Raw genomic sequence first — 26,859 nt, 5'->3', positions numbered from 1 at the left:
TAGGAAACAAAGTAGGACTTTTACCACACAAGGGAATTAGTGTGGGCCCTTGGAAGGACCTCAATGGAATTATTAGAATCAGCCATTGACAACTATCTCGTCAGTGACTTTAGAATGACCCTCCTTGACAAAGGCCACCCTTGGTCATAGAGATAATCTCAGAAGTTTAGCAGGATCACTCTGCCAAAGCTCAGTCCTCAAAATTTAACCCAGCCAATGTGAATATAATAGTTAGTATTCAGAGCTGATTAGGAAAGCCACAAATAGGTGCTTTCTGCTTGGGACCAGATGAGGTTGCAGTGGAGAAGGCCTAATTCCTACCAGTGGAACCAACCCATAGAGGTGTTGATCACCTTCTAGGCTAATAGTAGCATTTGTAATAAATAATATGGTCTTCAGTTTACTCTGAGGTTTTCACTTTTTATAGCAAATATTTAAGAAATACAGTAAAATGTTCATTTAAATACATTTTTGTTCAAATTTCTCAATTTCTTTGTTATCTTCCCTTATGGATTTCAAATAGTTCCAGTGTCTATCATATGAACACAAGAGGGAGAATATAAGTACAACATGATTACGATTTATTTTTAACTGCTTGGCAGTTCCTAATACCCAGGTCTCAGAAGCCTCCTATTACCTCGGATGTATGTGTTGTCTTTTTCACAGCTTTTATGACACAAGCATAATACAGTTCAGAGCTTCTAAACTGCATTTCCTTTCCCATAAAATTTATTATTTTTCACGTTAACTTGATACTGTATTACTGACTCTAGCAAAATAATGTTCTAATAAAAATATCAACTTAGAAAATGGATTTTTAAATCCAATACTTAATTCAAATATATGTTGGTGCAGAGTTGTTTCTCTTAAAAATATGTTTTATAGAAATTAGAATTAAATTGCAGAATGCATAAATCATAGAAGTGATTAACTATATCAGTTAAGGTTCCTATAAGGGACATTAACATACGTTTAGCTTTAGTGTATTCCATATGTTTTGAATACCTATTATGTGTTACAAACTCATATACAAGTAATCATGTAGCAACTTGTTAATAAGCACTTACTGAGCATCTAAGGATGAACTAAAAGTTTCAGAGAATTCTCTCAATTTATTATTGTAACAACCCCTTGAGGTTGGACTATGTTATTCTCATTTTAAAAATGAAGAAACCTGGGATAATAATGTTTTGAGAAGCTGTTCCAAAGCCATGGAATTAATAAATGGAGGAGCTGGTATGTGAGCAATGATATGTGTTTGATGATAAAGTTTTAGTAAAAAGTTATCTCACAATGGATCATAGACTCAAACGTAAGAACTAAAACTGTGATGCTCCTAGAAAGAAACTTAATCAAAAAGTCTTTCTAACTTTGGGTTAGGCAAAGATTTCTTAGATACAAAAAGCATGACCCATAAAAGGAAAAAATAAGTGTTTGATTTCATTAAAAATGAAAACTTCTACTCTTTGAAAAATGCTGTTAAGAAAATAAAAAGACGAGCCACAGATTTGGATAAAATATTTGCAAAACATATATCTGATAGAGAACTTACATACAGGATGTATAAAGACCACTCACAATGCACATAAAGACGAAGTGTTTAAGAAGCATTCAGCAAATGTTCTGTGTATATAACTAATTTTCCAAGTTCAAATTTATCCCTAAACATTAGAAACAAATATTTAGGAAATTAATTTACATGACATACAAATTAGTAATATAAATGACAAAAAAATCAATAAAATTACTTCAGTACCTAGTCCCAAATGTAGCAAAAGACGTGCATGATCAATATGGAGAAGTATATAAAAAATTATTGAAAATCATCCAGTAAGACCTAAATAGATGGAGACATATATCATTTTAGTAGATACAAAGAGTTTATATCCTTAGGATTTTAGTTCTCCTCATATTTTTTACACATCTATGCAATTCCAAACAAATTTCAAAATGGAACCCCACAAAACAGAAATTTTGTGTTTGTATGTGGAATTTGACCAACTGGTTCTTTACATGGAAGAGAAAAGGCTTAAGATTAGCCAAGAAAACTTCGAAGAAAAATAATAGATTCTCATATCAAATAAAGTCTCCTTATAAAGGTACCATGATTAAGAATATGAATAGACAAGCAGGTATGAAGTAAGGGAAAACGTCCATCCATCACAAAACTTGATGTATGCTGATGGTAAGATTGAGATCACTGGAAAAAGAGAGAATATTCAAAGAATCATATTGGGAGAGTAGTCTATCTGTGTGGAAAATCTTATTTTGATCTCTTTCTCATGCCATGCTCAAATATCAAGTTTAGGTGAATTAAAAAACAATGGCCGTGTATTTCACTTTGCTCAGATCACTCCCATTTTCCACCCCTTATCTTAGGGAAATTATTATAACACCTCCTTTCGTTGTCAAAGGTGTTCAGGTTTGGAGGATAAATTACATGATAAAACTAAACACGTCAAAGTATACCTTCAAAACTTTAAAAGAAAATCTAAATAAATATTTATATTACTAAGATTGACAAAGGATTTCTTAAATAAGAATCAAAAAGTCCATATCATCTACTCTACAAAAACTATTAGCCCATTGTAATTTGGAATTTCTAGACAAACACAAGCAGAGAATTTGTCCTTCTAATGATAGTGGTTTAGGATTTAAGAATAAAGACAGTGCTCAGACAAGTTTGGATAAGAATAGGATGATTTCAGAATAGGAGATATAGAAAAATAGAACATGCAGATTGTGAGAGCCCAATTTAAGACTTTGGAACAATCCTATCCTTTTGACTTTTTAAGCATGGATGAGGTGACTAAAGGATGTAGAGCACTGAGAGATGGGAACTTCCTGAAGATGGTCTTTATCCCCAATCTCCAGAACCCCCCAAAATTCATTTTTTACTTGCAATTTTCCTTGTATCTATAGCAATATCCCAGAAATAGCAAACAGCCATGTCTTTGGTAATTTATTTGTGGTTCTCATAGGGCCACATTGTCTATTTCCCAAGAGCTTCATGCCAGTTTTTTATATGACTTTTACTGAGTTGAATTTTAAATGGGATATCTGACCAGGATCCTATTTTATGGGATGTAATGTCATGTTGCCATGCATTAATTTTTCTCAGGTTGGACTCATATCTTTATGATTCAAAGCTGAAATGTTAATTTTTATATATCAGTAAAATATGGTATGAGACTCAGGAAAAACTCTATACTCTAGTATCAACTAATTGTGGGGAAATGGTCACATTTCATTTTATTTCTCTCTCTCTGAAATCAATTCTTTTAAAAGAACTTTTCATTCAGGAAAATTTTGATCACCTTCTAGGGGACAAAGAGTTAACTAAGCTCTGTAAATATAGAGATGAATAAGACCCAGCCACTGGTCATCTGAAGTCCACGTTCTGGGGAGGGTAAAAGAGAGAAGGCAAAGAAATAATCATAAGATGGTGTATGTATGAGTTAGGCCTCCTTCACGGCAAGTGGCAAAATAAATTAGAATAGTCTAAGTTATAAAAGGGCCCATGTAATGGATGTTAGCTCAGAGCCAGTCTTCCTCAGCAAAAAGAGGAGGATTGGCAGCTGATGTTAGCCCAGGCCTAGTCTTCCTCAAAGAAAAAAAAAAAAAGGGCCCATGTAATTAACTGTGAATTCCAGGGATGCATCCAGCTCCATGTGCATCAAGATCCAGGGGGCTGAAATGTATCTTTAGGACACTGTATCCTCTTCATTTTTCTCATGGCTTCACTTCCTTTAGTGGTCAGCCACTCCAAGCTTCCATGGCCATTTTCAGAAGAGTTCTGCTTCCCAAATCTTCTAAGAAGATCCCAAGAATATTTCTGATTCCCAGTTCTCACCTCCACCCTCATTCCCCATCTCCACACATATGCACACTTGTCGTCAGGGGGATGCAGTGTTTTGGTCAGGCCTGGGTGATATTCCCAGCCCCGTGTTGGCAGGGAGTGTTGTGACCGAAGAAAGGAGTAAGAGCTACTTATAGAGCTGAAGAAGATGGATCAGTTGGAGTAGATTTCCTTTCCCAGGAAAGAAAGGGAAAGACTAACCTCAAGCGTTCTAATAGGTATTGGTGACATTTAATCCTGTGAGGTTTATAGACAGGAGAAAGACGGTAAATTCATTTCCACACGTTTTAATTTATTATGACAATTTCCAGTAAAGGTCTTCAAAATTATTGAGTTATGTGGTTCTGGAGTTCAGCATAGAAGATGAGAGTTCTAACATTGCTAGCCTTCAGAGTAGAAATGGTACTTGGAGCTGTAGGGGGGGCTGGTTAAGAGAAAGTCATGACCCAAATAATCACCACCACAACAACAATCTCCTGAAATAAAAGCAGTATTATGCTCTAGTTTGATAGGTCATAAGAGGTATTTCTGGGAGTAGAAAGGAGGTGCATTTAAAATAGCAAACTCTGAAGTATGTTTGAAATTGACTTCAAAAATAGAATGATTGATAAACAACTTGTAGTTACATCCTGTTCTTAAAGTAAAGCTCTAACATTTCTCTTTGTCAGTGTTTGTGATTTGGCACATGCCTCTGGATAATTTGTTTTTTCACATCCATACCACATCCCCATCTGCTTTTTCAACAAAAGATTTGAGGCAAGTCAATCCTCAATTTTATTCTGAATCTTACACAAAGGTAAAGTAAAGGGCTTAGAAATTTACATTCAACTAAGCCAGGTAAACAGATTTTATGTTGATGATTTTAAATTTGCACATAAAATGTCATTTCTTATTAGTAAAAATAGGGCCCCGTGTTACTCCTTATGTTTGGTTTAAAAACAAGAGCCAACTATTTTATTGTAATGCAGACTTTGATTAGATGGTACAATTGACCTTATAGACTCTTTTATTATTTCTGGCATCCTTCACTTCTAGCATCCCCATGATTTTAGCCCTGAGCTGTGTTTTATGCATGGTCCAAATCTGTCAGTGCTGTTTAATTCAATGCTATAAAACTCCTTAACCAAAGGACTTTCCAGATCATCAGTGGGTTTGGTATTCATTCTATTTTTTTTCTAGTTAAAAAGAAAATAGACAATAGAAAACATTAAGTTTTGGGGAGAAATCAGCTTTTGTTTCCTCTACAGTATTATAATATACCATTAAAAACTGAGATTGTCCAGGATTCAGTCTTTTGCTGGCAGAAGGTAATGCTGGTCTTCACAAGCAACTTTCAAATCTCTTCTCAAAATAAATTCTTCTTTAAAAATAAATCACAAAACCTAGTTCAGAGTGTTACAGTGTACAGAGGCAGCAATTAATGCTAGAAACATCTAAAGCTAAAATACTGCCTTTCCAAAGCTGTTGGTTTAAAGGGCCATGTGAGAGCCCAGCCACTTCTATAGGAAAACTGCATTTGCTGCTGTTCTTCCTTACTTTTGGAGTCATCTAGCTGTAAAAATTTAAAAAAAAAATTAGTACAAAACAGACACCAACCAGAACTTCTGAATTTGCATTAACGAGTGCATTTTTGAACTCTTAGAAAATGCTGTCACCATCAAGCTGAGTTTTAGTGCTTCCCTGAAGAACATCATCACTACAGTAACACTAACAGTGTAGGTATCTACTACCTCAAATTTAGTGCTATATAAAATAGGTTTGCAAACAAATATTAGAAATTTCCAGACTTAGAATAATTTTTTTATGTACCTGTATCTTTTCATAAGTAATTTAAAAAAGCAATTTATATTTAGAATTTCTCTCACACTTTCTTTTTTTGGGGGCAGGGAGGAGGAAGATTCACCCTGAGCTAACATCAGTTGCCAATCTTTCTCTCTTTTTTTTCCTTTGCTTGACGAAGATTAGCCCTGAGCTAATATCTATGCCAATCTTCCTCCACTTTGTATGTGGGACGCCTCCAAAGCATGGCTGATGAGTGGAGTAGGTCCACACCCAGGATCCCAACCTGCAAACCTGGGCCAACGAAGCAAATTAGGTGGAACTTTAACCACGCAGCCATGGGGCCAACGCCTCTCACACTTGCTTTTTAAAAAATCTGATATGGTATAGTTATAAAGTGGGAACATTTTAAATACTCCATATTTCTTAAACTATATTTTCAATATTCTTTTAAAAATGTTTGATTCTTGTATATATATCTTCTATGCTGGAGTATTTAGAATGCAGGTACCATTTACTCTTGGCCATGTATGATAAAGTTTCAGACAGAATGATTACTATCCATGTCTGCATTGTATCTATGTGAACAACTGAGGCTTATAATTGAATGGAATCCTCTTTCCTTCCATTGTAGAGTGAGACTGAATCCATTTTTCCCTTCTCTTGTAGTTATAATTTTCTACTGAAGATCCTATCATCTCTGTAGTACACTGTAGCCTGTAGGTTTAATGCTGTGCAAGACCCAAGGGGTTAATGCATAGCTCAAGGTCACCAGTCTGTGTGGCTCCAAGCTGGCTGCTGAAGGATTCCTGAGTATTCCTCACCACCTTGCCAGTAATCCACTTCCATTCTTTTATTCTGAAATTTTTTTTAGTATTTCTCCCTTCTCTCCGTGTAATAAGAATAACATATATTTGGATTATGAATTTAAATTATCCCAATGACTATGTGAAAAGCTTTCCATGCACTTTTCTCACTTAATCCTGACAATGATATGAGGTAGGTTTTACTATCAAGAAGTGAGGCTCAGAGAGGTTAAAACACTTGCTCAAACCAAGCTAATGAATGAAAAAAAAAAGACAAGCATTTTGGAAAAAAATTATTCTACAGTCTCTGGTCTGAACTATTACTTTATATTCTATTGCAAATTGTTCTTGCAGAGATGTTGCTGGTAGCCACAGTTTAAGCCCATAAATTGATGTCAGGTTATTTTTGCATTTGTTTGCTCATTCACAGAGGTCCTATCAAAAGCATAATCTAATTTATGACACACTAAACGGGAAATTTGATCAAATTTTCCCTTATGAATCACCCCAATTCACTGTCTCTTGAAATCCTGAAAATTCTCCTTAGCTTTCTCTCTCCAGTCCCATCTAGAATGTGTCTCAATGAATAAGGAGAGGACATTGTTCCCCTTGGAGGTAGCATACAACTTCTTTTTGAAGAGATTAATAACAACATTAAAATAGCATCTGCTGGTCTAACCTTCTAGCGTGCCTTACTGACCTCCCAATATAGGCCCAATTTTGAAATGGATATGCAATTATTCCCCTGCACCCTAATTTTGATATATGTAATTTTGATATACATAAATTTGAGAATATATAAGGAAACAAGTGCTTTGTGGATTGAAATTTGCTCTCGACCTCCATTTCTGGGCTGTAGATATATTTTGCGTTTATTAAACATGTGTTTAACCATGGGTTTGAATTCAATAAAAGTTTGATTTCTAATACTCCTGTTATTTGAGCCCTTCGTTTTCACTTACCGGACTTGGTCAAGCATGAAAAATCTACCAGTCAAGCGTTTGTCTATTTCAGTGTAAAGCAGAATCTATTGTAAGAAGGTAACATTTTCTTTCACTTGGATTTCCAGTTCCTTGAAAAATTAAGGCCATACGCTATCAATTTTGTTCTATAAAAATTGAGAGAAAGCAAACATATAATACGAGCAACTTCAGAAAAACAAATATCTGATAAAAGTATTCCATAATTGGTGTCATTAGCCTCCCCCACACACATGCACACTTTAACCCTATGTGCTGACTACACTTTGCTTTTTCATTGCTGTTTATTTCAAATAGATCAAACACTTCATAAACTTGCATGGATCATACCAAAAGGTCACTTTTTCCTATTGCCCTGTGTGTTTTCTGTGAGAAGCACCTAACTGTGACATTGTTTATTTAATTAATTGAAATCCAATATTGTCAAAGCCAAGGATTTATTCTGATAAATCAGTTTCTCTGAAGGACACGGAGTTGGGCTCTTGCTTTCTGTTCCTGGAAGGAAACATTTAAATACTGACAGCAGCTACTTTAAACCCACTTTGGTCTTACGGGGGATGAGTCTAACCTCCCTTTAAATGCACACAAATTTTCGGGGAAACTAACCTAAGTGCTCAAGAGGAAAGTAAGGCTGGCTCAACAGAGATCCATTCTCATCATATGACTGGCAGGAGAATGATACAGAGAAAAGCCATTCAGTTTCAAGTGTGTATTTTATGGTACTTCAAGGATGCAACATTCCACAGTTCTTGGGCAAAAAGTCTGAAGTCTCAAGAGAGATAAAATGTTAACCTGTGAAGACTTAGGCGCAATGTCATTAAGCTCAAAACTTGCATTCTTTATCTAGAAAGAAAAGTTGACAAATCCTATAATACATGATCTTACAGATTTTGAATTTTTTAGATGTTGCTTTACTATTAAATAGATTATGTGGAAAACTCAACCATATATTGATAACAGTAACAAAAATTTGTGTTTGGCACTTCTTGTTGATTGTTTATAGCATGACTGAATTGATCAAAATCCAATTGATTCATTCTTTCCATCTTCAAAACTTCTGCTTACTGAAAGCTGATTGAATTACTACATTATTAATCCAAATAAGTGATTATTACTAAATTAGTTGTTGCTATACTATCAAGTCTACCATAATATACTATATTATTTTGATCAATTTAGTACTATGATCTGCAGGGTTGTTTCTGAATACAAATGCGTATAGCTGTATTCACTTTGCATATTTATTTATTTTATTTTTTTTAATTTTTATTTTTTTCAGATGTGCATCATATTTCAAATTGTGGATACATTACATCATGTTCACCACCCGAACACTAATTATAGTGCGTCCCCTCACATGTAACCCTAATCACCCCTTTTGCCCTCCCCCCTCCCCCTTCCCCAATGGTAACCACCAGTCCAATCTCCAATGCTATGTGTTTTTCTTTTTTTTTTGTCGTTTTTATCTTCTATTTGTGAGTGAGAGCATATGGTATTTGACTTTCTCCCTCTGACTTATTTCACTCAGCATAATACCCTCAAGATTACCTTTGAACCCCAGTGCACAGATTTCATTATTTCTGTTTGTCAGATAGTCAAGAGTCAATTGCCTTGACGACAGGGCTTATTTCATAGGTACGGAAGAAAAATTTTTTCAAATTACACGGGAAATACTTTTTCTTATTATTAATATTATTATATTAATATTATTATATTATTATTATTACATAGGACTGGCTCTCCTCACCTATTTAGAGAGATAAAGGAAACATGGGAACAAAAATGAGGAAGATTTCCTGGTAACTAAATGATGGCAAACCAATTATCTCTTAAGTTCTTCAATATTTAGTAATTTCACAATGATGTGTAAGTGCTGATGTCACAAAGCTTGGCCCCCTGATATGGGTTGTGAGCTGTCCAGTTGCGGAAAAAGTCCTTCTACTTGTGACAACTAAAGTCCAGAACATGGTCACAGATTCTAAAAGAGACAAATGTAGACAAGAAATGTAAAAAGGATTTGGAAGAGGAATTGATTCAATGTGCTCACAGCATTTTAGGTGAATATTGTATGTTGGCCATATAATAGTAGATATACCCTGACTATGAAGACAGTGAATGTCTCGATCTCCCTGTAATCTAACAGGCAAACCAACAATGACATACATACTATTTTAGAAGGAAAACTAAAGTCTCATAGAGGGACCAAAGAGGAGACCAGATAGTTTTTCAGAAAACTAAAAGAATGATTTATTATAAGACCATCTGCTGTCAATATAAATGAGTTGAAATTAACAGATAGATAACACCCTTTATTTTTAAAGAAAAGTGTTATTTCCCAAGTGTTATTCTGTTTATTTCTTCTGTCTTCCAAGAATTCACAAAATGAATTGCTGCTACTGTTTCTAAGACATCTGTCCTTTTCTTAAGAATCAGAAGCTTCCATTATTCTGGGCTGCTGATTTGATTGCATCCCTTTTACCCCCATGGAGAGGGGGAATGTTTTTACTGATGACATTGTGCCAGGTTATGTGTAGTAAAACTCCTTGAGAGAGTTGTCTATACTCCATTTCTTCTCCTCCCATATGCTCTTAAACACACTTGAATCAGGCTTTCATCTCCATCCTTCTACAGAAACTGCTATTGTCAAGGTAACAAATAACCTGCACATGGCTAAATACAATAGTCAATTCCCAGTCCTCAGTGTATTTCATCAACACACAGTTGATCAATCTTTCATTTTCGAAGCATTTATTTTACTTGGCATCCAGGGCACCAATCTCTGTTCTCCTCCCATATTATTGACAATTTCATTGCATACTCTTCCTGATATATTCAGACCTCTGAAACCTGGACAGCCACAGGCATCAGACTTCTATGCTTTTCTATGATTACCTTCTTGGTGGTTTCATCCAGACATATGGCTTTAACTAGTGTCTTTATGCTGATGATGTTCAAATTTTATATCCTTTATCCCTGTAGTAGACCAAATTATTATTCCCCTATTCTCTAGATGAGAATTATATGTGTCCACTCTCAAAGTGTCAGACTTGACCATGTGACTTGCTTTGGCCAATGAAATTATGTTGGTCATGTCTAAAAGAAGTCTATGTCTACAAACCAGTGTGTGATTCATCATGTCTTTTCCTTCCACTGTGAGACTGGCCAAGTGTAACACATCCTCTCTGTCAGCCTGGGTCTTGGGTTCAAGGTAACTTGGAGCAGAGCCTCAGCAGCCCAAAGTGGCCATGGAGAACAGTGAAAAAAATAAAAAAATGTGTTTACTGTAGGCCACCGAGATTTGGGAATCTGTTGTTACTGCTGCATAATGAAGTGTTTTGACTGATACAAACCCCTCTTTTTTCCCAGATCTCATATATTTACTCTTTATTGAACTTCTGCATGTTGATATTTTACATGTTCCAAACAAACTCATCGTTTCCCTCCAAATATTTTCCTCCTGAAGTTGTCTTTATCTCACTACATGGCAATTTCATTCTTTCTGTTGATCAGACCTTGACTTCTTTTTTATCTCACAGTTACAAATCGATCCTTTGGCAGGTCCTGTGAACTTCAAAATATATTGCGGTTATATCTATAAATATATGACAGCTTTTAACCATTCCTCCTCTAATACAATTAACCATCACCTCTTATTTGAACAAACTGCTATAACCTCCTAACCAGTCTCTCTATCTCTACTTTGGTCTTTATATTCTGTTATTCATACTGAAGCCTGTGTGATCACATTATTCCTTTGCTCAAAAGTTTCCACTGGTTTTCCATTTCGTTCAGATAAAAAAGATATTTTTACTATTTCCTAGAGAACCTGTAGTATCCATTCCCCTGACTTTACCTCCTCCCACTCTCTTCTCTCCTCACACTACTTCAGACACGTGGGTCCCTTTTTGGTTCTTCAAACACGCCAAGCACAGCCCTCCCTTAGGGCCTTTGCATTGCTGTTCCCTTTGTATGGTATGCTTTTCCCCTGATACCATGAGGGTTAAGTCTCTCACTACCTTCAGGTCTTTTTCTGAAATATCACTGAATTCATGGGACCATCCTTGATAACTGTGCATAAATCTCAACTCTGGTTCTCCCAACTGTTTCTCAACTTTCCCAGTCAACTTTATCTTACTTATTTTTTCTCCAAAGTACTCAATACCGTATGACTTATTACAGCTGCACTTGTTTATTGTCTCCTTTCATTTGAATACAAGCTCTATGACAGCCAGGATTCTATCTGCTTTGTTCACAGCTGTATCATTTGTACACTTATCAGAGTCTGGCATATAGTACGTACTCAGTAATATGTGTCAATCAATGATGTAAAAGGGATACAAACAGAGCTACAAGGTTCTGGCTCTGCCACTTACCTTTGTGACCTTGGGCAGGTTAATGACCTCTGTGCCTTAAGTTTTTTATCTGAGACTAATTGGTCCTACCATATGTCGTTTGTGTGAGGATTTTAAAAGAGAAAATATAGATTTAGCACTTAGAGCAATGTCTGGCACACAGTAAGGGAACAGTAAGTATTAGCAAAAAACAAAAAACAAGACAAAAAGAGATGCATGATTTAGTAGACACACTGGGAGTATATTGTGTACCAGAACTTAATAGTTTCAAATCTCTACTGAGCTCTTGCAAGCAGGGTCAACCGACATATGCCTCACCCTCCATGCCTCAGTGTTCTTATCTATAAGTTAATGATGCTAATAGAACTCATAGAATTGGAGACGATGTATATTTAATGTCCAGCCTGTGCCTTATTCATAGTAGGCATACAAATAGTTACCACTATAATGGTAACAATTTACTGGGTGATTAATATGTACCAGTAACTTAGTATTTTGACAATCCTATAAGGTAGCTATTGTTTTTCTTCCCACTTTTCCAAATAAAGAAAATAAATTGTGGAGAGGTTTGGAAACTTTATCAGAGCATATTGCTCATAAGTGCTGGAGCTGGAATTTGAACCTAATTTGTCTTCTTGAACACCTATCCTTCTCTATTTATTTATTGACTTGCTAGTTAATCAATATGAGTCTTCATCCTCAAAGAATTTAAAACTTATCTGGCAGGAAAGTGGACATATATAAAAATGGTTGCATAAACTGTGACACAGGATTTAAATAACAATCAGAGCCAATATTAAAAGCTTTCATGTGGCACTTTTGGAATTACTGAACGCTGAATAGTACTAACATTGGAAATTCAGATCAAGGAAAGAGCAAAGAGGGAATTTTTCAAGAAGAAAAATAATTTTGCTTGCGTGTTGACATGATAAGTAAGACTGAGGAGGACTTGCCTGTGAATTGAGCAGTAACATGTTGCATTATCATTTCTGAATCCTCACCTCATCTTCCCCTGCTCTGTGGAGAGATTGTCTTCTGGAGCTTCTTTCGCTTACTTGAGAAAGAAAGCTGTGCTTTAGTATGGGTCTTATTACATGTCTGTTCTGGAAAAGAGGCCAGGAATACTTTTCTGAGCAGATTTGTTATAAATATGAAAAGAGAAGCAGTTCATTTCTTGAGCTTATAAAATGTCTGATAACTCATTTCAAAGTTTAATTTCTCATTGACATGAAAAGAAAGGAAATATAACTGGAGGTTGTCTATTACGTTCTACATTATCTCATTTAGTCTTCAGAAAAACATTTAAGGTAAATAATAACATCTCTCTTTTATAGATGAAAGAATTGACATTTAGAGAGATACATAACTTGCTCAAAGTCATGTGGCTTTGACAAGTCCTTGGCCACTGGAGTGTCAGCCTCCAAACAGGCTCTTTTTTCCCTGCTTAGACTCTTTGTTCTACTAAACAAATCTGAAGGAGGTTAAGGAGGGGACATGAAAAGTAGAGCAAACATTTCCAATGTTTAGCTCTTAAAGTTTGGCTACCATTTTAACTCATTTGTTTATATTAACTTTAAACCATGAAGTTCTGTTGGAAAAGGAAAAAAAATCCATCATATATTTCAACATTTTGGAAAATTTATGGGGAAAACTTTCAACAACTTGAAAGAGATTCAAGACCAGTAAGATCTATATCTATATCAATATTGATATAGGTATATTTATCTCTATCTCTACTATCTATACTATATCCCTACCTGTATCCATCTCTGTATCCATATCAATGTCTATCACTTGATCAATGAATCTATTGACCTATCTCTATTAGATAAGAGGATTCTTCCAATGTATCACTATGCTGTTTTTCCTATGTTGAAACAAATTACTGCGTACTTACCAGTGTATCTTTAAAAAAAACCAGAATTTATGTGCAAATCTGGTGCATGCAGTTTTCCTAAAACATGCAATCCTTTTTGCTGGGTAGGAGTAAATGTAAAATAATGCTCAAGAAAGGGCAGCAAGAAACCAGAGATGAACACTGAGCTAACGGCGAGTCTCGTTGCTCTGTTTCCTGGTAAAAGCCTGAGAAATGTTTTCTGGTGAGTTTGCCTGGGCTCCTTGGGAGGGGGTTTGCCCAGACATTGAAAAAGAGATGGAGAAGTAAAGGAAATGCCAAACTAGGTCCAGAGAAAGGAGTCACAAGACTCTCTCCTTCAGGTGAAACTAGGTCTGTACAATTTGCTCCCTGAAAATTAGTAAAATGATGTTCCATGTGAAGACTCCTGTGTTCTTTTTCCTAGAGGGTTGCAGACAAAAGTCTTCCCTACCTACACAGACATACCGCGGCATCAGATTGGTGCAGAAAACACTATTATCAGGTTTCTCTCAGCAGTCTGGACCTGCCTCGTATCCTCACTGTCTGTTTTGAATCCTTATTCCAAAAGACCAACCCCATCGCTGCCTGCCAGGAGCAAGGCTGGCCCGTCTGCCGCTACTGTTTCCGAGAGTGGCTAAGACATGCTGTTAAATGCTGCTTTCAGTCTGCCGATGTGTATGTTTTCAGTTTTAGCTTCACCTCTTGCACTTCTGTCCCTAAATTTCTCCGTCATGTGTTAAAATACTAAGTGCGTGCCCCAGTCTACACCAAGTCACACATTCTTTTTAAAGATTCTTCTTGGGAACCTTGTACTTGTTAGGCTTATGTAACATTCTGAGAATTTTTTCAGAGAAATAAATTGAATAAAATCCTGGCTTAGTATAGCTTAAGGCAGGTTCTGAGGCTGGAGCAAATCATACTATAGATATATATAGTTTTTTAAGGACATTTTTTTCTTTTTCTCTCTCTGTTTCACACTGTATAGAATGTGACTGCTTGGTTATTTTGTCCAGAGGCCTGGCTCTTGCCAGGTCACTCCTTTACTCAGTCACCTCAATGGCCCCACATTACCTACTGAACAAAGAGAAATACTTTGTCTTGTGAGCCAAAGATATGCTAGGGACTTTAGATAATTTATTTAATCCTCATACACCTGCTACTTCATTTCACCAATGGGTTGGATGTTGTAGCTGAGTCCACATAGCTATAAGTAGAGGGACCCTGAACTCAGCGTTCCACGTCCTTTGCAGCATCAATGTTCAGTCCCTGTACTCCTTCACGGACTCTCCATTCCAGCCAAAGCAATCCATCATTGTCTCTATATCTTTCACATTGCTGAGCTTTTGCTTATGTGGTTCCTCCCTAAAACCCCTTCTGAACAATTCGCTTCTCCTTTTAGTTCACATTCATACCCTACAATCCAAGCACGCCTTTGTCCGCGAAGCTTTCTCCTATCCCTCTGCCATTCTCTATGTCCCTCCCTCAAGTGTGATGTGATATCTTTCTTCTCTGAATGGACAAAATAATGTATGTGAAATTCTAAACACACTTTCTATCTGTGTTATCTTTTATCATGTGCATATTTCACTTCTTTCTTCAAGACCGTAAGATCCTGTGACTATAGGATCTTACATTATGTCTTATACCATGACATTATTAAATGATTAATAGGTCAAAGAATATTTAAAAGTCTAAATTTTATTCTAAATTCTAACTAATTTCCAGTTAAATTTGTATCTTCCTTTTGCTCTGATCATTCATTTATATTACTTAAATTTAGGTTGTATGGAATCTCAGTGTTAAGAAAGAGTGAAGGAAAAGATGAAGATGAAGGAGAAAAGAAAAGAGAGATGAAGGTAAAATCGTGTATTTTGAGTGTATAGTGACATTACAGAAACTATAGTCTCATTAATTTGTCTGCTTTTCATGTAAGAAAAGTAGTAGTGCCGTTTTAAAACAATCAGTTTCTTCAACACCAAATACTCATAGGAAAAGTGAAAATAGTTGCTATATAAACACAATTCACTAGGCCAAGTAAATGTATGTACATCCTCTCATACAGATTTTTGAGGTCAAAATTAGCATCATTTTATACATGAGACAGCTAAGGCTGAGAGGTTATTTACTTGCCCAGTGTCACAGAGCTTCTAGAAGACAAAGCCAGATTACAAACCTGCTTTATCTGCTTTGAAGGCCCATAGTACACAGCATGTTTTACCACCTCTCGTAGGCCTACACGGGGCAACCAAATGCCGCATTGTGGAGCCTGTCTGATTTGCATCAATCCCCAATGCTCTAAACTCTACCGTTTGCTGCCTTGCAGCACTCCCACAAAGTGTAGTGCTCCCATGGTGCTTTGAACATCTCTGCAAGCCTCATCACACCAAAGTCACACCAAAAAGTGCTCTTGTTCCCAAAGGGTTTGCATTTGAAAGGGAATACAAGGCGTGATCAATGATTAAATGATAGAAGGTGAATATTAGCAATGGTCAGTGATTTGATAGAACTAGGAGTTTTCTCAGGAAATTTTAATCTAGGATGAGTGGTTGCTGTACAAAATTGGACATTCTTAAGAGTGTCCTGAGACACCTTCTTAGACAAATCAAAATGATTGTCACGCTATTTTAAACACACCTGCTCTCAACTATACGTGACGCCTGTCTTTGATTATAGATATTTTGAAGCAAGAATATTTAGAAAATTGATAAATTGTTAGAAGGTTTTATATGCTTCACTGGACACTGTTTAAATATAAGGTATATACTCAGCATGGTGAACTTTAATGTAATTGTTGCTTAAATTCCAGAACAGGAGATGTTCTCTCAGTTTGCTGGTGGAATAACTTCTGCAGTCCTTTAACTTGTTCAAATTTTAAAGGGACTATGCAAATGTCTTAGAAGGAATTAACTTCCTTTTACTCAGTTTCTCATACATGCAGGTTTTGGCAGCACAGTTCATGTTATGAAAGACAATAGTTCTTGTTGTTGTCATCAGTGTGGTAATTAAATACATTTCTTTTTTTTCTGTGTAAAAATGGAACACTGAAATTAGTGTGAAGATTTGGGTGAGAGAAAATGCCACTTTAGAAAACTGATGAGATCTTTATAAAATATCTAACAGGAAAAATAGTTGAGCATTAAGTTATCATTTTGATTTTGTATTAATTCTGCTCCATGAAATTTTCTACTTCTGTCTGTCCACCCTAGCATGCTTGATCGACTTATTAAATATGCATGTTTGTTTTTATTTCCCATCTCAGTTAGATTTTTGCAGCTGTTATGTGTTAAATTATTGTTAGAATGGTGCAGCATAATTAACAAATATACTGAGCTAATTCCTTGAGTATCAACACATGAGACGTGTTTCTTGATATATATTTGTATGTTAAATCAACATGTGAACATTTGCTATTTGAAAATCATGGTTATATACCGCAACCAAAAAATATATCTTATTTTGATAAACTTAAGATACCATCTCTTTTAAGATGCAACATTATTTCATATATGATTTAAAAGGAACGAAATATTAGATGTCATTAATTGTAAGATTAATTTCAAGGAAGCGAAAACGTGAAACAATGCGTGTTTTAAATTCAATGAAATATGGTATGTCCTGGTTCCCTTGGAGAATAAATTCAGTGTTTAGTTAGGAGGACAGATAACCTGTCAGCAAGTTATCCGTACACTTTTACCACAGAGAATGACAAGATGAGAATTGACGTTAAATTGTATAGGGCTTAGAAAGCTATTTAAGTTTATGTGTGGCTAATTCTTTTAACAATTAAATGCTATTGGAGAGAAGGCAGTCATAATCAGACATATGTTTTCAGAAAATTGGTCTGGGGTCAATATGAAGAATAAATTTAGGATGGGAGACATTGGAGTCAGGAAGATAATGGGAACTCACAAAAGTGAAGTAATGAGGGCCTGGTCATAAGTAAAGGCAAAAAGATTAAACCGAAACATTGCCATGAATAAATTAATCAAGGCTGGTGAATAAAGAGATAAAATTAGAATAGCCTAGTACATTAGTATATGACTGCAAAATTTGGAGTTTGAGCGAAAGGGAGATAGGCTGGTATACTGCTTGTGAATAAATGGAGGCGATGAGATTGAGAAAATAATTTTAGTTTTAAGTGTTCTATTTAAGGCGTTGACAAGGCTGCTGATAGACCCCCAAGATCACTTTGGAAATGTGGAGTTATAGCCCAAAGGAAAAGTCAGGGCTTATGTTATAATTTAGAAATCATGAGAGCAGAAACATAATGTCTCTTCTTACTCACCCCCCGCCAATTAAAAGGTAAAATGCACAATTTACCCCACATTTTGGTCACATATGTACCAGCCACTTGGGGTCACCCATTATATGTGTTTTTCCTCAAATGTGTTTTGATACGTCATAGCTCAATATCTATGTGTATATATTCAATTACCAACTTTGTTTGGAAATGAACTGATAGCAATAATCATAATAGATGTGGCTTCAGGTCGTTTATAATTTAACACAGGGAGCAGATACACAAATACAATACAATACAGATACAACACTATACAAGGAAAACGCAATGAGCAGACTACAAAATTTATGAGCAAAATATTATTAGGGTTCAGAGGACAGAGAAATGCCTCTGACCCAAAAGATCATTCATCTACCAGAGGAAGTCTTTTAGAGTAGAAGAATTTGAGTTCTAAAGTGAACCATCGTTAAAATTATTCAAAAATAAATATATATTGTTTGAATGCCTAGCTTTAAAAAGCTGAAATTGTAAAAAGTATAGAGAAGAATGAAAATACTTCATAATCTCACAACTGTGAAATAACCATAGTTAACATAATTTCTTTGCTTTCTTTCATATAGCTTTTTATAAATGGATTTTAGTGTATATATGTTACATAACTTGATTTTACTACTTAACATTAAGTCCTACCCATTTCCCCAAGTCATAGACAGCAATATTTTTTAATTATATAATACTCTGTCTTGTGGACACATTATGTTTTACCTAATCCCTTATTCTTACACATTTTGATGTTTCTAAATTCATTATAAACAATGCCCGAATGGCATGCCAGATTAGTTTCTTAGGATAGATTGCTATCAGTCATATTACCATGTGAAAGGCATAAACAATTTGAAAGCTTCTGATAAACATCACAAAATAGCTTTCTATATAGATGGTGACAAGATATACTACTAGTTGAGCGTGGGAGTGCCTGTTTCAATGTTATTTTTGTTGATATTTTTACATTTATTGAGAATATTTCATGATTGGAATGAGAAAAAATACTTCATTTTTAAAAACTATGAATTTCATTGATTGAAAGACTAAACACTTTTCTAATAATTTATTAAGTATACACATTTCCTCTTTTAGATCTTTGTTTACTATAATTGTGTTGAGGTTTATATCTATGCACTGGAGTCTAATTTCTTATTGTGTGATTTCATTATAGATAAAAATAGTAATCCTTTGCCATATATCTTTGAAATATGTTTCAGATTATATTTTTTATGGTTATCAGATTATTTAAAACTGAGAAAATCAACTCTACCAACCCTTCAGTTTTTGATTTTTTCCATTGCTCTGAAGCTGTCAAATCTTCTCAATATGCAAAAATCAAATACTAACTGTATAATTTATTTTATTTTTGAAATAATTTCTTAAATTATGTTTTATTCTTTGATCCTCCTGAGATTTTCTTTACTGAAAAATAAAGCATAAATTATCAAGCACCATTTCTTGAGTAATTAATCCTCTTGTCCATTTTACTTTGGGTTTGCTCCCTTAGGACAGATAACCAATTACATGTATACTCAGATCTGCTTTCAGTCCGCCCATTCCGTTCTATAGATGTTATTGTCTACTACCTGGCAAAAACCAAACTTACTTAATTGTTTGGATTTTATAATTTGTTTAGCTTCTCCATCCAAGTTCATCATAAAAGCATATATATACGTTTCAGTCTTTCTTTGAATATTTCAGCAGGATTTTGTTTTCCTTACATATGCTTTGCTCAGTTTATACATATTTTGATGCTACTACAATTGAAATACTTGTTCCATTTGTTTCCTCTAAATAATTATTGACGATATAAAAGAAAGTGTCTGAATGTTGTGCATTTATTATTTTGCTAGCAAACTTAGTGACTCTAATTAGTTCAAGTAATGATCTTAGTTTTTAAAATGTGTAATAATTTTTCCTTCCCAATACGATTGATTGTTTTTTCTTCTTCTTCTCTCTTTATTTGTCATTACTTTATTGTATTGACCAATAACTCCTGAATAACATTTGAAAAATTGTAGTAAGTCAGCCTTCTTTTGTTTACGATTTTAATGAGAAAGTCATTGACGTTCGTTAAGAATGCTGTTAGCTATTCGTTTAAAATAGTTTTTACTATGTTAATATGAGTGTTTATCTTAGAAGTGGAAGTTTGTACCTTTTGACCACCTTCGTCCAATTCCCCCACCCTCCCACCACCTCTGGCAACCACAAATCTAATCTGTTTTTCTATGAGTTCTGGGTTTTTTTTAGATTCCACATACAAGTGAGATCCAACACTATTAGTCTTTCTCTGTCTGACATTTCTTTTAGCATAAGGCCCTCAAGGTCCATCCATGTTGGTGCAAATGCCAAGACTTCCTTCATTTTTAAGGCTGAATAGTATTCATATATATATGTGTGTGTGTGTGAGTGTATCACATTTCCTTTATCTAGTCATCTGTTGATAGACACTTAGGTTGTTTCCATGTATTGGCTATTGTAAATAATGCTGCAATGAACGTGGGGGTGCAGACATGTCTTCAACAAAGTAATTTCATTTCCTTCAGATATATACCCAGAAATAGAACTGCTGGATCCACTTCATAGTTCTATTACGATAGAACTATATGATATTTCTCTTTTAATTTTTTGAGGAAACCATATTGTTTTTCTTGGTGGCTCTGGCAGTTTACTTTCTCACCAACAGTGTACAAGGATTTCCTTTTCTCCACATCCTGGCCGGTATCTGTTACCTCTTGTCTTTTTGATGATAGTCATTCTAACTGGAGTGAGGTGATGTCTCATTGTGGTTTTGATACTCATTTCCTTAATGATTAGTGGTGGTAAACACCTTTTCACATACCTGTTGATGATTTAAACATCTTTGGAAAATGTCTCTTCAGGCCCTTTGTCCCTTTTTTAACTGGATTTTTTTTTTTGCTCTTAAGTTGTATGAGTTCTTTATGTATTTTGGATATTAACTCCTTATCAGATATATGATTTGCAAATATTCTCTCCCATTCAGTAGGTTGCCTTTTCATTTTGTTGTTTCTTTTACTGTGCAGAAGCTTTTCAGTTTGACGTAGTCTCACTTGTTTATTTTTGATTTTTTCGTTTGTGCTTTAAGTATCACATTCAAAAAATTATTGTCGAGACCCACATCAAGAAGCTTTTTACCATGCTTTCTTCTATGACCACAGTTAGCACTGCAGTATGGTATATCTGAAAGTGTCTAAGGGAGTAGATCCTCAAAGTCCTCATGACAAGAAAAACTTTTCTTTTGTAATTATATGAGACAATGGATGTTAACTTATTGTGGTAATCATTTCAGATTATATGTAGTCCAGTCATGATGCTGTTCACCTTAAACTTATGCAGTGCTGTATATCAATTATCGCAATAAAACTGAAAAAAATATGCTTGAAAGAAAAAGTGAGTGATTAAAGCTTTTCTAACGTCAACTTAACTTAATCATGTGACTCCAGTGATGTGATATTCTATATTAATATTTCATAATATTGAAATATCTATTCGTTTCTAAAATAAACCTTATTTAGTAATTGTAAATTATTCTATTATTTTGATCTAATTCTTTTATTTATAAACGTTTCTTCTGTGTTCATAAGTGAAAATATTTATTTTATAGCTATCTTTTCGGATTTTGACATCAAGATTATACCATATGCAGAAAAGGAATTATTTAGCTTTCTGTTTATTCCTTTACTTTGGAAGGGTTTTTTTCTTTTTTGTGTCCAGAAAGTTAGAAATGTAGAAGTTTGAAAAGATAATTTATAAAAGATTTGAGTCCAAAGCTCTTTGTTGAGAAAAATTACTTTATAAGATTTTATTTTATTATGATTACTTCAATAAGATTTTCTGACTATCAAATTATTAAATCACATTGAAGAAAATTTAGAAATTTGAGAAAAATGAAATAAAATCAACCTAAATTACATCTATCTACCTATGTATCTATCTACCTCTCTTTCTATCGTCTATCTATGTCATCTCTCTATCCATTTAGCTATCTACCTATACATCTATGTATATAAATTGACACTGTACTTATATAAAATTTTGTAATCTATTTTTTACTTTATATCTTTTCAGCAATATTGTCATTGGCATTTGAATTTAGAAAGGATTTATAGCAATTATTTTAACTTAGCTCTATTTTGGGATATTTCAATGCTATTCACATTTAAACTTTCACATCATTACAACCCAAATGACAAATTTTAAATTTTGATTTAAGAGTGTCCCGAAGTTATTTTTTATTAATGGTCTGTCAATAGCATGATTTCTCAGCTCTTGCATGAATAAAAATATATGCTGAGGACAGCATAATTTCTTTGCCTTTTTCAGTACTTATGTACTTCTTTAGTTTGTTTCTATAATGTAGCAAGTGACTCAATGTGCTTAGGTAGATATTTTTCATTTATATTGCTTGATATGATAAACAAACTCCAACTACATGCTTAAATTTCCCTTTTGGGCTTTCATACATTGCTTAGGTATGTACTAGACACTGAATAATTTTAAAGAATAACAGAATGGTATATCTGGATTATTTCTTTCTGTTTCCTTACACAGAAATTCTAATTATTTGAGGCTATACCAAAATAACTTATTTCTGGAGTAATCCAAAAATTTACCATAATGTTCCATAGAACTGATACTTTCTTATGCCTTTGAGGATACGTAGAAATTTTGTAACATTTCTTCATTTCAAGACATCCATTCTTTCTCTTAGCCTATAGGCAATATTTTCTTTCTTTTGAGCTACAGAATTTCTTCATCACTACTGTTTCTAACGATCAAAAGCATGTTACAGTTGATTTTCTACTACTTTATTGACCATTTAGGTGCTGTTAGAATCCCCTTTCTTATCTAAAGTTGGAGAGCAAAATAATGTGACCAATTCCTAGTCCTGCCTCAAATTCCTAACTGGCATTTATCTAATTGCTTCTTCCAGAGCTCAATGCTTCATCTTCTGTCACCCCTCTCTCACTCCTCACAAGTTTTCTGATTATGAACAGTAGAACATGCAAGGCCATCTGTGGTCTTCCTCCATTAAATGAATTATGTGCCATGCATGAAAACCACAAATCCTGCATACAACATGCAGAAGTCAACATTCCATTTCCTGTTATGCCTTTTCATTGAAATCATAACCTTTCAATGGGTTTAGAAAAATAGGTACTAAGGACGGTAGGTTGAGGAGGAGAAAAGTTTGGCAGCAGTGTTTGATGTTCTGATGGGTTTTCTGACCGACGTGGACTTGGATTCTTCAATCAAAGGATATAAAATAAGGGAGGGGCTGATACTCCCCTCACATGCTTCTTCGTGAGTGGTATTCTTCCATATCACCGAAAGGAGAATTTACTTTAGGATTTAATTTCTCAATCTGTCTTGATATTATTGAAATTATTTCCAAAACTTTATAAATGTCTTCTTGTTTTTATTAGTTTTGATGGCTGTTATATCCTTTTAATCTATTATGCTAATGAAGGTGCTTTCATTTGTGTATTTTTCATTAACTTATGAGGATGAGAAGAATGAGACAGTATTAGTATAGTACATCATATGCTTAATTATTTGTAATAAGTAATTAGAAGTCATGTAAATGAATATGCTTTTCCTATTAGAGGCAAGTGGTAAGCTTTTCCTACTTAAATTAAAAGCTCTCTTGGAAAATTGTTAAAACTGCAAAGACATAATCTTGGAACTTTCCTTACTTCATTACTTAGAGAGTGATCAGTAAATGATAGAAATTGGGGCATATCTACCTTGTGAAGTCAAGAATTTCTCTAGCCTTTTGGAATCCAGATACCTCACCCCAGTTCAGGATTTAGAGTTATCTGTTTAGCTCAACATATTAAAAGAACACCTGTGTCTTTTGCAGTTTAAAATGAGATAGTCTAATTCATCGCCGCAAGAAATACAGCTGCTTTTGCCTGCGATAACAGTGTCAAGTATCTCCAGAGCAGTGTGCAAGTGTGTGCAAAGCACATGGACTCTCAGGGAAGAGAAGCTACATTTAGTTCATTGTAGTGCTCTTAATAGTAACGTTAAGCCCTTAAGTACTTCTCATATGCCAGGCATTGTCCTAACTCATTTCATCCCCATGGTAATGAAATATGTAATGTTATTTTCTTCATTGGACAAAGGAAGAGACTCACAGCCTTGCCCAGTCTTGCCCAGGCAGATAGTAAATGGACTATTCGAGAAGTGACATTCTGATTTGGAGCTGAAGCACAAAAACACTATACAAAAACCACTTAACAATTCACATGTGTAAACAGATTTAATCAGAAAAATGACTCCTTGAAGATGATGGAATATGAAAACCTATCATCACAGTTGTAAAGAAAGACATTCATCCTTTCTCCAATTCAGGGATGCCAAAGCAGAGAAAACAGCTATTATAATCAGAGTACTATGAGGATAAAAATTAAAATATTGAATAGCAATAAAATGTCACTTGTTTCTGATATGAGAGTATTAATAGGTTATCATGTGAGCAAAAATGATGACAATTGGTTAAATAATTTTAAAAAATAAACTTTATTGAAACAGATTTTATATACAATTATATTTACTAATTTTAGATGTGTAATTCAATGAGTTTTGAAAAATATATATAGCCACATATCATATATAGAATATTTCTACCACCTCAAAAATTTAACTCACGCCCCTTTGTACTTAATCATCTCTCCTAACTTCTTTCCCCTGGCAACCACTGATATGCTATGTCTCTATGGTTTTTCCTTTTCTAGAATTTCTTATAAATGGAATTATACAGTATGTTGCTCTTTGTGTCTAGCTTCTTTCACGTAGCATAATTCTTTGAACATTTATCTATGTTGCTATGTGTGTCAGGAATTTGTTTCCTATTTATTATGGAGTAGTATTCCATCATGAAAGCCTACGTCAATTTATTTATCCATTTACAATTTGATGGACATTTAGGCTGTGTCCAGTATTTGCTATTATGAATAAAGCTTCTTTGAACTTTTGAGTACAAGTTCTTTGTATGGGCATGGGTTTTTATATCTATTGGACAAATGTCTAGGATTGAGATTTCTTGTCACACAAAAAGTATATATTTAATTTATACACAGTTGCCAAATGGTTTCCAAAAAAGATGCAATTTTGTATCCCAACCAGTAATATATGAGAGAAAGAGTTTCTGCAACATTTGATATTATCCAAATTTTAATTTTAGCCATTTCAGATGTGTAGAGATTTCTCACTGTACCTTTTGTCCTAATTATTATGTCAAGCATCTTTTTATATGCTTACTTATCATTTTGCAGATTTTTTTAAGATATAATTTATGTACTATAAAAGCCACCCATTGCAAATATACAATTCAATAGGTTTCCATATATTTACACAATTGTGCAACCATTACCATAATCTAATTCTAGGATATTTTTATCATCCCACAAAGGTTAGGTAATGACTAATCCACTTTCTGTCTCCATAAATTCACCTATTCTGGACATTTCATACAAATGGAATCACAGAATGTGTAGTCTTTTCTGACTAGCTTCTTCCATTTAGCATGTTTTTGAGGTCCAGTCATGTTTTAGCATGGATCAGTACTTCACTCCTCAAGTTCCTGTTCAGATCTTTTGTTCATCTTTTTTTTTAAAATGGGGAAGTTTGTTTTATTATTGAGTTTTAAGAGTTCCTTTTATATTCTGGATATGTCCTTTAATAGATACATATTGTAAAAATATTTTCTCCTAGTGTATAGCATACCTTTTCATTTTCTTAATAGTGTCTTTTGAGGAGAAACATTTTTAATTTTGATGAAATACAACTTTTGATTCTTTTCTTTATGTTTTGTGATTTTCACGTCTTGTATAAGAAAATATTTGCTAAACTCAAGGTCACGAGTATTTTTTGTTTTCTCCAAGAAGTTGTGTACTGTTGTTTAAGGTCTACTGTCTCTTATGAATTAATTTTTATATATGTATGAGATATGGGTCAAGGTTTGTTTTCATTTGCACATGAGTATCCAATTGTACCAGCATCATTTGTTGAAAACAAATCTTTTCCTCATTGATTTACTTTGACTCCTTTATTGAAAATTAAGTGATCAGATATATTTCTTTCTATTTCTGAACTCTGTATTCTTTTCCATTGATCTGCATGTCTCTCATTATATCAATACCACACTCTCTTGGTGACCTTAAATATATAGTATCTCTTGAAATGAGGTGTGTAAGTGCTTCAACTTTGTTCTTTTACAAAATTATTTTGGCTATTCTAGTTCCTTTCATTTGCATATAAATTTAAACAAGAGCTAGCTATTCAATTTCTGCAAAATTAAGCCTGTCAGGACTTTGATAGGGATTACATTGAACATATAATTGAATTTGAGGAGTTCCCGTCTTAGCAATACTGAATCTTCCGATTAATGAACATGATATAATATCTATTTTGTCATTATTTATTTGCAATCTTTGTGGTTTTCATTGTACACATGAAATTAAATTCTTAAAAAGTAAGAATTAAGACCTTAAATAAAATAGAGGTTGCGCGTTATTAAATTCAGTCCTAAATGATTCATATTTTCATTTACAATTGTAAATGTCTTTTGAATTCCTGTTTTCATTTCTTCATTGTTCAGATATAAAAATATGGTTAAATTTTGTATATTAATCTCATATCCTGTGACATTGCTGAATTCATTCATTAGTTCTAGTTGATTTCTTGTATATATGTTGAATTTCCTTCAAAGCTAATCATATTGTCTATGATTAAAGATAGTTTACTTCCTCCTCTTCTATCTGTATGCCTTTTATTTCCTTTACTTGCCTTATTGCATTGACTAGACCCTCTATTTCGAAGTAGAGAAAAGTGGAGCGAGCAGACATCTTGTAATGTTTTCAATCTTAGAGGGATAGCATTCAGTTTTTAACCATT

This window comes from Equus caballus, chromosome 7, assembly GCF_041296265.1.
Source record: "Equus caballus isolate H_3958 breed thoroughbred chromosome 7, TB-T2T, whole genome shotgun sequence".
In the NCBI taxonomy this organism is placed as follows: Eukaryota; Metazoa; Chordata; class Mammalia; order Perissodactyla; family Equidae; genus Equus; species Equus caballus.
This window is presented reverse-complemented; position numbering follows the sequence as displayed.